Consider the following 15,890-nt stretch of genomic DNA (forward strand, 5'->3'; position numbering starts at 1 on the left):
TTTAATAGTTCCGAAGGTACAAGCTTATCAGCATCAATATCGTACTATCATGAAATAAAATAGAGAAGAAAATAAGTAGAAATAATTATTCGGAGTCCTATTTCATTTTAATTAAATATTATTTTGAAATTAATTCGAAATTTATATTTTTAATATCCTAAAATTTTCACTTTGGATTTTTTTAACGATCACCTTGGAAAAGAATCGTAAAAACACACGTATTTAACACTCTGAGTATTCACAACAAACCTTTTGGCACAATTTAAAAGCAACTTTTGATATTTAATTAATTTGTAGCGCGTAAAGGGACCCTTTGTGGGAACCGCGGATGGCACACGATCGGGCGCGCCGAGTGTCGGGACGCAAGTGCTACTCTGAACGCGGGGGCGGGAATCCTCCACTAACATAGAGCTTTTCTACCCCTCCCACCCCACTACTCCCCTCTACGCCCCCACATCTGATAACCTGCTACTTGGGAAGTCACTAAACTCCATCATGAATGTTACCAAGGCACCAAGACGCCTGTGAAAGAAAATGTGGATTTTATTGAAACGGGGTCGATGTTACGTCTTTAACGTCGTTATGTGCGAAAATCGATGGTTTATAGTCGATTTGGTGTTGCAAACTAAACACGTGTTGTGGCGTAGAAAGTGTTGCGTACTAAAGGTTTTGTAAAGGCAGCCCTGTTACGTTTTGCGGTAATAAAACCCTTTTCATTGCTACAAAGTCGAGAGTTTCTTTTCTGAGGCATAGGCCTTTATTCTTGTACGCTCCAATTCGTTTTATAGTATCCGCCTCGTGTACTAAAGTGGAATTTGTTGTTCTTAGACATAGTACAGGAAATAAAATGCGACGCACAAATATTGTTTCGCAAGCTTCTAAAAGCATAACCAATACAAGCATGGATATGATCTAGACAGGGAAATATAAAAATTGTTTTCACTTTATACATAATAAATTTTTTTCGGGAATAATTGAAAAAATTAACTGATCCCATTTTTGTTTGTTGATAACACTATCTCGCTCGTTAATTGCTACAAAGAAAATCGGTTAAGAAACAGAAGAAAAAACTATTATTTTCCTTAACTAATATATTACATATTAAATTAAACTAAAACTATTATTAAATAAATAAAACTTAAATTATTATTTAAAGTTAATTATTAAGTTCTATAGAAGTCGTATAACTCGAAGAAGTAAACACAATGGTAAAAGAACCGCTAAGAAGAATATCCGAAAAACAAGTTTTCAGTAAGCAGGTTTCAAGACAGAACAAAGAATTTGTACAGAAGACTAATATGAATATAATGTTTTGTGAGTTATAGTTACGAAAAATCTGGTGGTGGTATTATCCTGGTCAGTATAAATACGGTCAAGCAGCGAAAAGAAAATTTAAATATGTTAAAAAATTAGTAAAAGAACAAGTTGTACTTCTACAAGAACAGACAGTACAGCAGTAGAACAAGAAGAGATAAGAGATTTAATATCATATTAGACAGAGAGTCAATCATTTGTAACATTAACGTTGAAGTTCAAGAGTGTTATACGAATTCTATACTATTCCATGACAATGTAATAACTAATAACCATATTTTTATAAAAACTTGTCTAGGAGAGACCGCTCTTAGCTATGAGACCGCCCACATTGTACTTTTCTATTAAAATTGTTTGCATTTGTGTTTATTTTGGGATACAATAAAGCATACTTTACTCTGTATATTGTTATGAATTCACCCATCCATCCCAAGACATGGAATTGAAGACCAAATTTTGTTGCGTAACGGCTGTAATAGTAAGAGGCAGATGGCTAATAGTAATAGGCAGAATGGTGGTGCCCATCCACATTTTTTGCATACAGCAATTAATAAGTCCTAACATGAAAGTAAAATTACATTCATAAATGATTATACGGCAGAAGCAGTAATGCGTTTCGGTTTGAAGGGCGGGGCAGCCGTTGTACCTATACTGAGACCTTAGAACTTATATCTCAAGGTGGGTGGCGCATTTATGTTGTAGATGTCTATGGGCTCCAGTAACCACTTAACATCAGGTGGGCTGTAAGCTCGTCCACCCATATAAGTAATAAAAAAAAGTATTTATACAGTTTCGGTCTCTTATTGGCGGCAGTGCGGATTTCATGAGGCAAATAGCTGAGCGGTACTTGAGAGCTACTTGTAAGCGCAAAGCAATTAGCAGCGTTCTCGTATGTTAATGTTATTAAAGGTGGAAAATGGTTATTTTTTTAGATGAATTTCTTGTCGGCGGCGTCGGATACATTACTGGTTATTTTCTTGTTCCTATCGTTTACTTTAAATACGATGAGTTTTTTTTTTATTGCCCTTGTAGGCATACGAGCATACGGCCCACCTGAGTGGTTACCGTCGCCCATGGACTTCAGCAATGCCAGGGGCAGAGCCAAGCCGCTGCCTACCGCTCAATACTCTCCACAAGCCTCGTTTGAAGAAGGACATGTCATAGCGCTCGGGAAACACCGTGGAGGGGAGCTCATTCCATAGCCGGATGGTACGTGGCAAATAAGACCTCTGGAAACGCACTGTGGATGACCGCAGTAGCTCCAAGTAGTATGGATGAACTCTACTCCGATGGCGGGCGGTGCGATGGTAAAAACGAGATGCCGGTATCATCTCGAATAATTCCTCAGAGCACTCTCCATGGAACGGTACAAAATACAGAGGGAACCGAAGTCCCTCCGCAGACCCAGAGGTTCCAACCGATCCGTGAGAATGGGATTATAATTATCAACAATCCGAACGGTCCTCCTCTGTATGGGCTCAAATGGAAGAAGCTGGTATTTGGGAGCCCCGGCCCAGAGATGGGAGCAGTACTCCACGCGAGGCCGTACTTGTGCTTTGTAAAGCAAAAGCCTTTGTCCAGGCGTGAAGTACCGCTTCGCTTTGTTGAGGACTCCCGTTATTCGTTATATTATAATATGATGTTTGGCGTAAGGTTAAGTTGAGTAGTCTTCTTAATTTAGATCAAGATAAAACCTAAAGCTTTTAAGCAAATTACTTCTCTTCGGTTTTTGCGAACCTAAAAATCATTAAAAGCATGTACCTTCCATTTTGTCCCGTATTCAAGGTTGTACATAGAGTAAGTAGACTTGGAAAATATTCGAAACTTCAGAACTTGTAAAACACAAAAATTATAAGTGAATGGAAATGAACACGTGTGCGCGATTCACTTCCGAGACGGAGGAATAACTTCGAACAATCAGACCCGGAAAATAAATTTGCATAGCTAGCCTCGTGGCCGATCGTATGGAGAGTATGTGCCAACACCTTGGTACCTGGTATTTACTGTCCTTGACCGATGAAGAAAAATCGGTACTTGTAAATAATTTACGGCTGTACGTAAACTGCTTCTCGGCAGAAATAGGCAAGGTTGGTAGCTACCCGTGCGGACTCACAAGAGGCGCTACCATCAGTAATTACACAAATTATAATTTTGCAGATTTGATTGTTGTTACGCGATGTTATTCCTTCGCCATGGAAGTCAATTGTGAACAATTGTTGAGTACGTATTTCATTAAGAAAGATTGGTATAGTAACCGGCAAACATCGTGAGCAAATGACCTTGGCTGCGCAGAACCGAATTTTAGATCACTTTGGTGGTGAGGGTGAGGCGCGACGGCAGGGGAAATCGTATCGAGCGCGTTATTGGTAGATCAGTCGAACCTTGCGTAAAGTACGCTTGCGTACAGTGAAAAATCTATCGTTATTAATCGTTAAGTTATATTTTATTATAATTGCTTGTTGACTTTGTTGCCATTGCTATTTGTTGAGTGTTTGTTGATTTTTTATAAAAAATACACTATGCCGCGACAAACTGGTGGAGTATTCAAAAGAAAGGGTAGAAAAATTGTGTACGACGTATATTGCTTCATTATAAAACAGGGGAAGAATGATATTATGGAAAAAGTAAAACAGACTTCGGAAGCAACAAAAACATCAGTGAGTACTGTTAGGTGCATTATTAACGAAGCTAAAGGCTCTGGCTTGCTCATCGTGCTTGGGACTCCGGGTAAGAAAAGATCAGGGAAGAAGAAAGTTACCGGAATGGATAGTTTCGTTCAATCTGTAATAAAAAGGCTTCGAAAATTTTAAAGAAGATATACATTTTAATGGCTCGGAATGAAGTTTACGACGAATTATGAAAGAGCTAGGCTTCAGATGGAAAAAAAAACAGAAAATAATCGGAAGCTGGTAATTGAAAAAAGTAACATTCGATTACTACGAATCGAATATCTTCAAAAAATAATAGGAGTGCTTCACGTGTCCCTCTTTAGAATAAAGTCTTCGCCGGTAAAATGGATTGTGGCTGTGAATATGTGGTTGCTCCCTAGTTATCGGAAGCAATAAAACATGCTTTAAAGACCGTCTGCAGTTTATATTTTCATACTTACAATGTATTCGACTTCTGCATTAGCACGCATACAATTCAATGTTCGTGTAGATAGGGAAGTAAATATTCAAAGCCACACATCGGTAATAATTAATTTATTGAACCATTTATTCAATGAGACCCGCTACAATAAACATTACAGTTGATTTATGGTAACTATTAATATTTAATTACACACATTATGCAGTTGTTGCGGTTTCGCATTTATTTATCTGTAACGTAATCTGAACTTGATTTTGCCCTTTGATATCGTTCGAGCGTAATATTAAACAATTTAAGCAGCGTCATATGCTGATGATGTATGATGTACTGATATAATGTTTTCCCTATTCTATTTTTATTTCAATTAAAGCCTTTTCACACTTAATTCATGGTGTTATTTAGTTAATACACGACTACTTTATATGGCAGACTCGCGATGAAATTTCTCATTACACATCGAGATAATGGGCGCTATGCATTATACGTTTTAGATATTACTAGTAGAAAGCTTATCAACAAAATTATAATTTATTCACTACAGCTTTCTTCAACTTTGGCGCCATATTGATTTGTTAAAAATTTTTATTATGTCAAATTTTTTAATTTTAATTGGGTACTCGAAAGAAATTTTATTTCATTAAAAAAACTGGCCATTATTGATTACTCCGTAACGATTTGTACGACAGCAACAAAACAGATTAGTGTGACCCTTAACATTTAATCTTAATTATTTTTATAATTGCAACATTGTAATGTTCCAACAACTCTTGTGTTAATGTCCAATAAATTAGTCAATTATGATTCGATAAAAAACACATAAATTAAATATGAAGATAGATTAGGGCTTGTGACTGTAAATAAATTATTTTGAAGTCGTCGTGGCCTAAAGGATAAGACGTCCGGTGCATTCGTATCTAGCGATGGACCAATGTTCGAATCCCGCAGACGGGTACCAATTTTTCTAATGAAATACGTACTTTTTTTTTTCCACAGGAGAAAATCGCCGGATCCCCACCCGCACGGCAGGTATGTGGGAGTCGAACCTCACTAAAAACTCCTGCCGCTCACAGGCGGCACCCTACCCCGGACCGGGTGGGAACCCAGTCGGAGCTATTGAGACGGCGGGACAGGGTTTACGCAGTGCACATTACATCCATCCCGGACCGGCGGTCGCCATCAACACGACCGCCGGTTCCCTCGGTCGACGGGAATGAAATACGTACTTAACAAATGTTCACGATTGACTTCCACGGTGAAGGAATAACATCGTGTAATGAAAATCAAACCCGCAAAATTATAATTTGCGTAATAACTGGTGGTAGGACCTCTTGTGAGTCCGGACGGGTAGGTACCACCGCCTTGCCTATTTCTGCCGTGAAGTAGTAATGCGTTTCGGTTTAAAGGGTGGGACAGCCGTTGTAACTATACTGAAACCTTAGAACTTATAATAATATGTCAAGGTGGGTGGCGAATTTACGTTGTAGATGTCTATGGGCTTCAGTAACCACTTAGCATCAGGTGGGCTGTGAGCTCGTCCACCCATATAAGCAATAAAAAAAAATTACGCTATAACATCCAAAAAGATATTTTTACTGGTTGTTCGAAACCAATCTGTAAGTTTTGAATTTTTTACCACGGCAGCACTGGACGCGAGTTGACGCGGGCGTTCATGACTAGATTTTTGACACTTCTCGGTTGGCAAACTAGATTCGCGGGTCGGCCGCGCTGCCCCTACTTTTATTAATTAATTTTTAGTCATCATCTTTATCATCCAGAACTCCAGATGAGATACCCTTTTAATTGGTATAAAACCGTAACAGTGCCCGTTCCAGTAGACCCTATAAACTGAAATAGGTAAGAAACCTGAACGCTAAATTTCTTTTTTCTGTGATTCGTCCCCCAACCCACGTATCATCGATTTTCTCATAAAACACTCCTCCCTTTCGCAGCATTATTGTTCGAGTTATCAAACCAGCTCACCAAAAGATTATCCATTTTTAAGATCGCACTTTTCGAATGAATCGTCTCGGGTACAGTGCGATCTAGGTTTTTTAACTTTTCATCCCTAAAATACAATCATTTAAAGTAAGTTTTGAGTCATTTAGGATTAATATAAAAATTTCCAGATCAGATTGTGAATCAGTATTTCGAAAACTAAGTTTTTTTATTAATTTTTTATTGCTTAGATGGGTGGACGAGCTCACAGCCCACCTGGTGTTAAGTGGTTACTGGAGCCCATGGAAATCTACAACGTAAATGCGCCACCCACCTTGAGATATAAGTTCTAAGATCTCAGTATAGTTACAACGGCTGCCCTACCCTTCATACCGAAGTGCATTACTGCTTCACGGCAGAAATAGGCAGGGCGTTGGTACCTACCCGCGCGGACTCACAAGAGGTCCTACCACCAGTAATAATAATAGTGATGAATAAGCAGTTCTTGTTACTAAAGCTGCATTCAGACTGCGCTATAATATAATAGCATATAGTATATAGCTCATAGCACAACAATATCGCGCACCATACATTGTTATGGACACGTTCACACTGTACCGTACTATATATTATTGCCTAAATATAGGCTGCTGTACTATATGGCACTATAGCATAGCGTAGTCTGAAAGCAGCTTAATTATGAGGATAAATATTTAAAGTATTTCATATACAATAATGTAAAGTATGTATAGCTGCAGCTAGGGTCACGGATTCGTTGTGTTAATTGTATTATACAATAGTTATCTACATATTATGTGGATACTTCTTGTTTTTTTTTGGTTTTTTTTTTTTTGCACTGGATGTTGTAATTTTATTTGTAATTTTGTTTTCAATAACCAATTTGGATGCTCGCTTGCTATGTACACTAATATGGGTTTGCTAAGTGCACATGTCATTTAGATAACAATCCAGATCAGATTTAGGTAACATTTGTACGTCTTAGTTAATATGTAATGTAATGTTATCATTGTGATCTGTTTTGTGCATCAATAAATAAATAAAATAAATAATGTAAAACATAATTTATTCATATATACGTTTTCCAGTGCCCACTAAATGTGTTAGAAACGTAATGATTTTTCGACCTTAAAAATAACTAGACTTATTCGATGAGTATAATTCGTTTATTTTTCGGCCCATTATAATATCTACGCATATTAATTCATACATTTAACTTAATAAGCCCTGCAAAAATATAAGGAAAACGCAATTACAATTTCCGTGTGTACCATTCTGAAATCCAATTTTAAACAACATAATATCATAATATTGGCACGTGATAAAGAAAATACCAGGAAAAGTTTCATTAACGCCAAGGGGAGTCAAGTGGGGTAAATATGAAATAAGCCCTCATGAACCTCGGATTAGGCTGGGTGGGTGCTAAATTGAGGAATGAATAGGGTCACCTTTCGACTTTGTTTAATCCAACAATAATATTTTTTAGACTTCGTCCCGCTGTTATTATAAAAAAGTTTCTGTTATTTTTTGCGATTCCATTATTAATATTTTCGTTCCTCAGAGTATCTAGTACTATTTGTATTCCCACTGGTAAAGAGTGGGCAAGTAGAAAAAATGTCACATCAAGAGAATAGATTTCGAAATTCACACAGTAACTTAAATGCAAATATTATTTGCTTTCTGAACTATTTATTAAATATTTACGAATATCTTACAAAATGATATAACCACGGGTGTACTAATTTACCAATAATACAACAAACCGCCAAAGGGTAATATGGTAAATCCTAATCATCCCTCAACGGTAAAACAGTAGCAACATTTACTAAAGTTGGCTTAGAAATTTTCGCGATATGTAACCCGAGATTAAGGACGGACATGTACTGAGGTACCCTCAGTAATATATTAAGGGCTTACACGGCTGACATCAGCGGTAGTTGAAACTTGGCTGTGATAAACGCGTTGAATAAATAGTTTCTGATTTATATAAAAAGCAATCATCAAGTATACTCGAACAAAAAACGACTTAATAAATACTCAGTTCTTGAAAATTCGAACGAGGTGTTCGAATGTTTGAGGAAAAGCAATTAATAAGAATGGTTCTATAAAAATAGAGAGATCGTGATGAAAAATATCAAAGGTTTTAAAGGAGGAAACCACTAGCTACAAACGTTACGAAGGAAGATTAAAGAGAAAGCCAAAGAAGAGCCAAATAGTTATTTATGTAAATAGACTTTTCCAAGCTAACATGCATCCTACAAATCTTTATGTCTATCATTAATCTTTGTCTAATAAACTAGGGACAAGCGTTATTGTAGGACACAATGTGTGTTGTTTGACTTTGTTACGTAATATAAAATTAGAAGCGTGGCGTCTGTCTTCGATCATTATATGGTCATCATACTATGGTTAATTAAAACACTTTTTTTTTTCTAAGCTCAGTAATTCACCTTACTGATACTTCGACTTTTATTAGTAAATTATATCTACACATTTACAGCAGCTATTTCATCTCCTAGATTCAACTTTTCCTAAAACGCCAGAGTTTAATTGAAACAAAAAAAAAACATTGTTATAGAGATAACGATCAAATTCATGAAAATAAATTCTCATTTCGCAGATTTTGCTCAAAGAGATTTCAGAGAAACAAATAAACAGAAATTTTCCCATTAAACTATATAGTTGTTTTTAGCATGTAGATAAATACAAAGGCTTATTTCATTAAAATAACCTGTTCCAAATAATCCTGAAGCGGACCAAAAAGATTGAAATATCTTTTTTATACGATCCGAAATTATTTAACACATAGACAAGGTAGCACTATACTAACAAAACACAAACAAATAATATGTATATTTGGGCTAAATGGAAGTATAAGTGTAGGCAAATGTTGATGCCAGAGTACTTATTATCACGCGTGGTTATTTCGGTAAATTACATCTACTTTCTGATACAGAGCAAATTGAAAAGTGCTTCTAATAATGCACGAATATAATCAAGAATTTAATTGTAAAAAAATACACCATAAAAAATAATATAAACGAAAATTAAAATAAAGAAATACAAAAAATTCCAATGTTATAAACAAATCGTTGTTAAGTTACAAGAGTGAAACCGAACTATCGCTCCGGTTGTTATAACAATAATCTTAACGTTTGATCATTCAAGATATTGTGTTTCAAAGGCGCTAATGTGTATTGGGAAGTTACGAAAGGAAAGGAAAATATATAATAATAATATATGATCATAAATATAAGGAAAATATATCAGTTTTGGGCCAAAAGTTTGGCACTTTTACAGTTTCGACTTCTTATAAATTGATCAAGAAATAAATCATACTAGTCTTCCCGTTTTCCACCTTAAAGTTATCGAAGGGGTTGAAAATGCTATGGGCTATATTATGATCAGGTAGACATTAATTTAGTGTCGACAACGTGACTGAATCCATTAAATGTATTTTGCTCACGAATTAGTGTTACGCTTTTGTGTTAACTTGGTACACTATAAGTAGCCTTTGGATAAAATTTGCTTGAGTTTTTTGAGAGTTAGAAATATTATCAAAACCAATTAAACTGCTTTAGACTCAAAATCGGGAAGCGGATATTCAGATATAAAAAATATTTATTAGAATAAGGACGACGAGAGGACGTGTGTCATTGAAAAAAAAATTACAAATTATCCAACCCAATTCGACATTACAGTCGCATTGAAGTTCGCAAGATTTTTAATGTAGTTAGCAAATCGAATCAAATTATATGATGATATAATGATCATATAATTTTGAATTTTGAAATTGAATTGTAAATATTGCCACTAGAATCTGTATGTGCAGTAAATTTAGAAAACAGAATGCGAAAGTAAAGAGCTGAAATACATTATATCTTGAAGTTTAGTGAAGGATGTTTCAGCTCTCGTTAAGGTTGCCTTTAAATCATACGTAATAGAATACCGAATAAATATAAAACTAGTTTTCCAGAATATACCAGTTTCAGGAAAACTTATTTATATCACAAATTACATCTGCAATGTTCGGTAAGGGATAGCACTGTAATATATCATACATAAATTCGTTTTGAACAAAGACCGATCGCATTCCTGCTGAGGCAAAAAAACAATTGCCATTTCTCGGTATACCTCAGTACCATATTATTTTGTAATACGTATATATTAATACTTCGAAACGAAAGATATTGAATGTAATATTAATTAATTTTATTTAAAGCTATAATCTAAATTTAAACAAAGCCGTAACCGAGAGGAGGTAGGCAAGAGAGTTACCATGCAAATACCTGGCTCACAGTGAAATTGGCGTCTAAATAAGTCCAATTTCACAGCGAAGACGCTAATCTCGCTCTTGCAGCTCGGTTTTCATTAGCATTTGTGTAATTTCATCAGTAGCTCTCAGTACTCCTGTAATAAATAACGGGTAGTAGAGAAGGCTCACGCCCCGGGGCACTTGTTGAGCCGGCAACCACCCGCTTTTGTTGTGTACTATCCATTATGTTCAGCACAATATTTTTGTAATATTACAATGACTTTTCTGGCGTACTTAGTGTTAATGCCGTCCTTTGTGTAAGTATAATCAAAATAACTACGTAATCCTGAAATCTTCGACTTTCGCCTTATAAATATATTTGAGAGGTAGTCTAAAATTTGACAAGTTAAAATTCACAAAGTCGCAAAAAGAGAATTTTCGACATAGATTAATTAATAAACCAAATACCTTCAGTGGGTATATCTTCCGCAAATAAATGTAGTTTTACCCATAGCCCATACATATACTTATTAAGTCTACTAAGCAAAGTTCTGCACTGCGCTATTATTAAGTTTTTTTTTAGTTTTGGGTATCTAAATCGTAATGTGCGCTCGGTACGTCAAGCAAACCAAATAAGTTTGACGAAACAAATTTTATGAATACTTTTAATTCTTTAAAATAACTGCATTTAAACCATTCGAAGGAGCCAAATATATTTTATGTGGCTACTTCCTAACAGTACAAGGAAAGTAGCCTTTCTGAAGAAAATTAATATTTTTGGGCTGCAGAAAACAGTTTTACAACGATACCCTATAAAGTGTCGCACCCGCTTTGTTTCTGTCCCATCCTGTTTATTTCAATTGTCAAGTCTACTTTTCTTTCGCTTTTAAGTCTACATCAAATTAAGTTTTCTCGTTTCAGACATTCAATTATTCAATTCGATTATCCAGGATAAAAGACATTCTAATTTTTTTTTAAATTTATTTAAATGTTGCTTCTTTGTAAAATTTAACCTGTGAGACGCATTGTTTTATCGCAAAGGAAAAAAAACTGTTTTGTTGAAATCAATTATGAAATTATGTGTATTGTGAAAATTATAGACTAATCGAAAATTTGTGAACAATCTATCTTCATAAGATACTTAATGTATACTATGAAGATAGGTAGAAATGTAACAGATTCTGTTTTATTAACTGTTTAATTTGATGCGTGCACAAGCCTACTTACTATAAGGTCAACCACCCAGTGGTATTCTCGAATTGATTTAAACGATTTCACTTTGGTTCAAATCTCTAGGCAGACTTTAGTACCTGTTACTGCTACATGCTGACGAATAACATTGACGACGATTACAAAGTCTCACATTTTCAAATTCAATACTAAATTGTCCTTGACGAAAACTACAGTAATAATAGAATCGTACTAACTACTACTAATGGCAATTACCAATATCAATATCAGACTTATTCGTTCGCGAAATCTGTAAACTAAGTTTACAGAACACTTTAAAATTGATACCTTCGACTTCAATATGAACTTTGTGTTTTCTTTTTGTTTATTATTTTTCAGCTTATTTACCTCACTTAGGGATGAAGTTTTTTCACCACACCTAACTTCTACTCCTTGTCTCTACTCGGGTATTGCCGCCACACACCTTGAAGTGTCACCTTAGAGTGAAATATATATTGTATTGTATTCATAACGGTCGTATTCGTCATTTAAACTAAAACGTATGATTCCTTTGAGGCAGAAATAAGCAGGATGGTGGAACTCACTTGCGCGGGCGTATTAATGCGCAACTGTGTATCACCAAGATATAAAAATTAATTAACCAAACGTAGTACTATATTAGGTACTATATAATCCACCATCTGTTAATAAATGGGGCTGGTTCAGAAGGCTGTCGGATATTTGCGGCACGGCGATATCGTTCCCTTGTTCAGCTTACTTGATTTTCCATTAGGATCCAAAAACTTGTCCCATATTTTACGTGAAAGGCAGCAATTACCCAACGTCGTGGTCTGTAATGGACGCCGAACTTAGACAAATTAATGAAATTCAAAATAATGAAGGCTGTGTCGTAAAAAGTTTTGCATTTACTGGACACAGGTTGACGTCGCGGTGCTAAAGCTTATAAATGATTGGTTTATTTTGGGTCACAGCAATATTTCGTTTTTTCTAAAAAAAAAAGTTTTTAAAACTTAGAAACGTGTTTTAAAATTGTCTTAAAAAAACGTAATGTCAACATTATACCGGTTTATACTTTATATTATGGATTATATTATTACGCAAGGCCTATAAAGTTTACACAGCCTGGCTCTGAAAATGCTAAGACCCCTATACGGCTTAAGGGAATAAATACATGCTTACGCGTCAAACTAGACGAATAGTATGAAGCTAAGGCCTTATGTACATCTGACAGGCATATCTAGTCGAGGGCAGGCCGCATTGAATAGCAATTTGCCGTCCAAAAGACTCCCTCGGGTACCTATAATGCGGACCTTAGAATTCGACGCCAGGGAAGTGGAGTGCGGATCCACATGACGTCATTATTATTACGATTTTCAGATTGGACCCTGAAGAGCTATAAAATATCGATCCCCAAAATCTGCAAGGTACACGTGAAAATCAGCCTTAAGCTCAAGAAGGTGAAATGTTATTTCTCTAACTAAGAAAATACAAGTTTGTTCCTACATTTGTCTACTCAAATAACGTGATTTGGAAAATTCACGTCACATTCTATTTGGCCTTTGAAAGCCGAACTAGATTTGGAGTGGCAGTTAAGACTCGGACCTCATGTCTCATGGTGGGTACACCATTCTTCCGCCAATCTTCTACTTAGTCAGAGCGGTTGTGGTTGCACTGATGAAGTAAACGTAGAAGAAGCATTCGTTTTGAAGGTGCTTATTAACAAATTCGTAATTCAACCCATTTTTGTTGCTCTACTGGTAAACAGAGCGACATCTTCACAAAGGCAATGGCAGATGTTCACTAACAAGAGCTAAGAACACTTGATTTGATTATCTGTGAGAAAATTTTAAGAAACAGTGAACGGGCAATTCATTGTCATGACAATGAATTGAAATCATGATTATAAGTTTTCGAAAAAAAATTCTTTTAAATTACCTACGTAACCTAGTTCTGATGAAGTGTGCGATAAATGGAACCCCAAGAGACTGTTTCTCGAAAATTCAAAGATACGATACATGAATATTTTGTTTTATATAGTGAAACCCTGTTACGCTGTGACTGACTGAAACGTGAAGATTGCTAAATATACGTAAACCATATAAATACAACCATTTGTAGACATGAGAGATATTGAGATACATTAAATTTGTTTTTATTTGTGTACTTACTTACCTACTAGTGTTTCCGGTCGGACTCCAATGTGACAGTCGCTAATTTTGTGTAATCATAATATATTTCATTAAACTAATTGCCACATATCGTACCTTGACGGTACCTGACGGTACATGACAAAAAATCCTTAAATGCCAACAATACCAAGCTTTATCTAAAATACAAATATAAAAACATTAATTTTCATTAAATACTTGATAGGTGAATAATAAATAGTTGATACCGAGTTCACCAAACTTTATTATATTATAGTTAATTGTTTTAATTGATATAACACAACGTTTATAGACTAAGTAATAAAAGAGTCGTCGAACGCACGTGTTATCATTATAATATTGAAATTGTATTTTTTATTACTTTCAATTAAAAAAAAGACAAGCATCTTTGTATTGCTATTACTGAATCAACATCATAAGAATCGAATAACATCAATAAAAAACCCAAAGTAGAAAAACAGACTATCGTAACTGGATTACTACATCAAATTTAAGAGTATCCCAAATTTATTGTACAGAACAAATCAGTAGCAAATTAGTAGTAGCAAAAAGGAAGAGAGGCCGCCCCAGAACAACTTGGCGTCGCTCGGTGCAGGAGCTAGGGGTCTTGGGCAAGACGTGGGAGAAGCTAGAACAGACTGCCCAATACCGATGTAAATGGAACAATTTGAATCGAGCCCTACACCCCAGCAGAGGGTAATAGGAAAAAATGATGATGATGATGAAATTAGTAGCTATCAGTCTCCGTTGTTCGTATTAAACTCTACTTTAAAGCATACACTGTGGTTAAATTTTAAAGCTTTAATTACAAAGTCTGATGTACAAAGTTTGTGTTGCACAGGGTTATGCTACGTTGATGCCGTGCGCGTGCATAAACACCGGTGCTACCGTCGGCCATTAACGATCCACAAACACCCTCATTTTTATTACCTGAGCGTAATAAGAATGAATTCACTTCTTTCAGGCTATTTTACGTCGTTAACTCCCGTTTTATTGCTATTTTAATATGTTCCTGTGATATAAAAGTTACGGAATGGCGTGATTTTTCTGCAATAATCGATTTGTTTAATAGTAACTTTATTTATGTTAAAAACAATAAAAATAAAACATAATCGTATCATAAATTAATATTAATTTCTTAGAAAACGGTCCGTAATGTTTGTTGTATTTTAACTTGTTTCTCCGTAGTCGTTGTTTATTTATCATGTCTTCATAGGATCCGACCATTATATTTCAAAACAACCCTTCGAGTCCAACGTGAAAAGATTTAAGGTATCTTTAATCAAATTTGCTCTTCAGTAATTTTTATGCCCGCTAAGAAACTCGGTGATAGGACGAAATTTTATTTTCTCTTTTCTCATTATATTAAAGGCACGGAAAGATTTTCTTACTCGAAGAGATCTTTATTTTTACGTCCGCAAATAAAAAGCCCTATAAAAGTCATATTGCAGTCCCAAAAAGAGCTCACAGTGTGTTGTTTTTATTATCACATCACGGGACAAATCTAAGCACCCCTGCGTCTTTGTCTGGTACAATACTTATCTGTGGGCAGGTTGTCGGGCGATAAACCTCTGACTTAGCAAATAAATAGCGGGCAGCCTTCGTCGCTCTAAGCACGGGCCGTTTGAGAAATTTATTGTGTGCACTTAACCACAAATAAATTGGCCACTACCATGTGAATCAGCCCTGGGTGCCGAGCTTTTAGTTGCATCGTCTACGTCATTTGTCGGGAACAAAGTCTTCTTTACAACTTCTATTTTCTTTTATTGTTCTTATATTTTTCATTTAGCTAGATTTGTTGCAAACATGTTAGTATCTAATTCAATGATACTTGAGATCTTGCCGCAAAAATAATTTTTGAGACAAACAAAAGTTTAATTTCGTTTGCGTCAGTAATTTTATGAAACTGCATCGTTTTT

General features: G+C 35.5%; 1 protein-coding gene across 8 annotated transcripts in view; it reads right to left on the bottom strand.

Moving 5' to 3' along the window:
• The window catches only part of LpR1 (Lipophorin receptor 1), a 217,739-nt gene that overhangs the window by 57,940 nt on the left and 143,909 nt on the right, over positions 1-15,890 (bottom strand). The window contains exon 1 of one of the 8 annotated variants that reach the window (XM_089727595.1): positions 250-396. The exons of the other annotated variants lie outside the window; for them this stretch is intronic. The gene's annotated coding sequence lies outside the window, so the exon portion shown is untranslated. Of the gene's footprint in view, positions 1-249; positions 397-15,890 lie in introns of those variants that run through there. 8 annotated transcript variants of the gene reach the window in all.

Source organism: Bombyx mandarina, chromosome 05, assembly GCF_030267445.1.
Source record: "Bombyx mandarina strain Sakado chromosome 05, ASM3026744v2".
Lineage (NCBI taxonomy): Eukaryota > Metazoa > Arthropoda > Insecta > Lepidoptera > Bombycidae > Bombyx > Bombyx mandarina.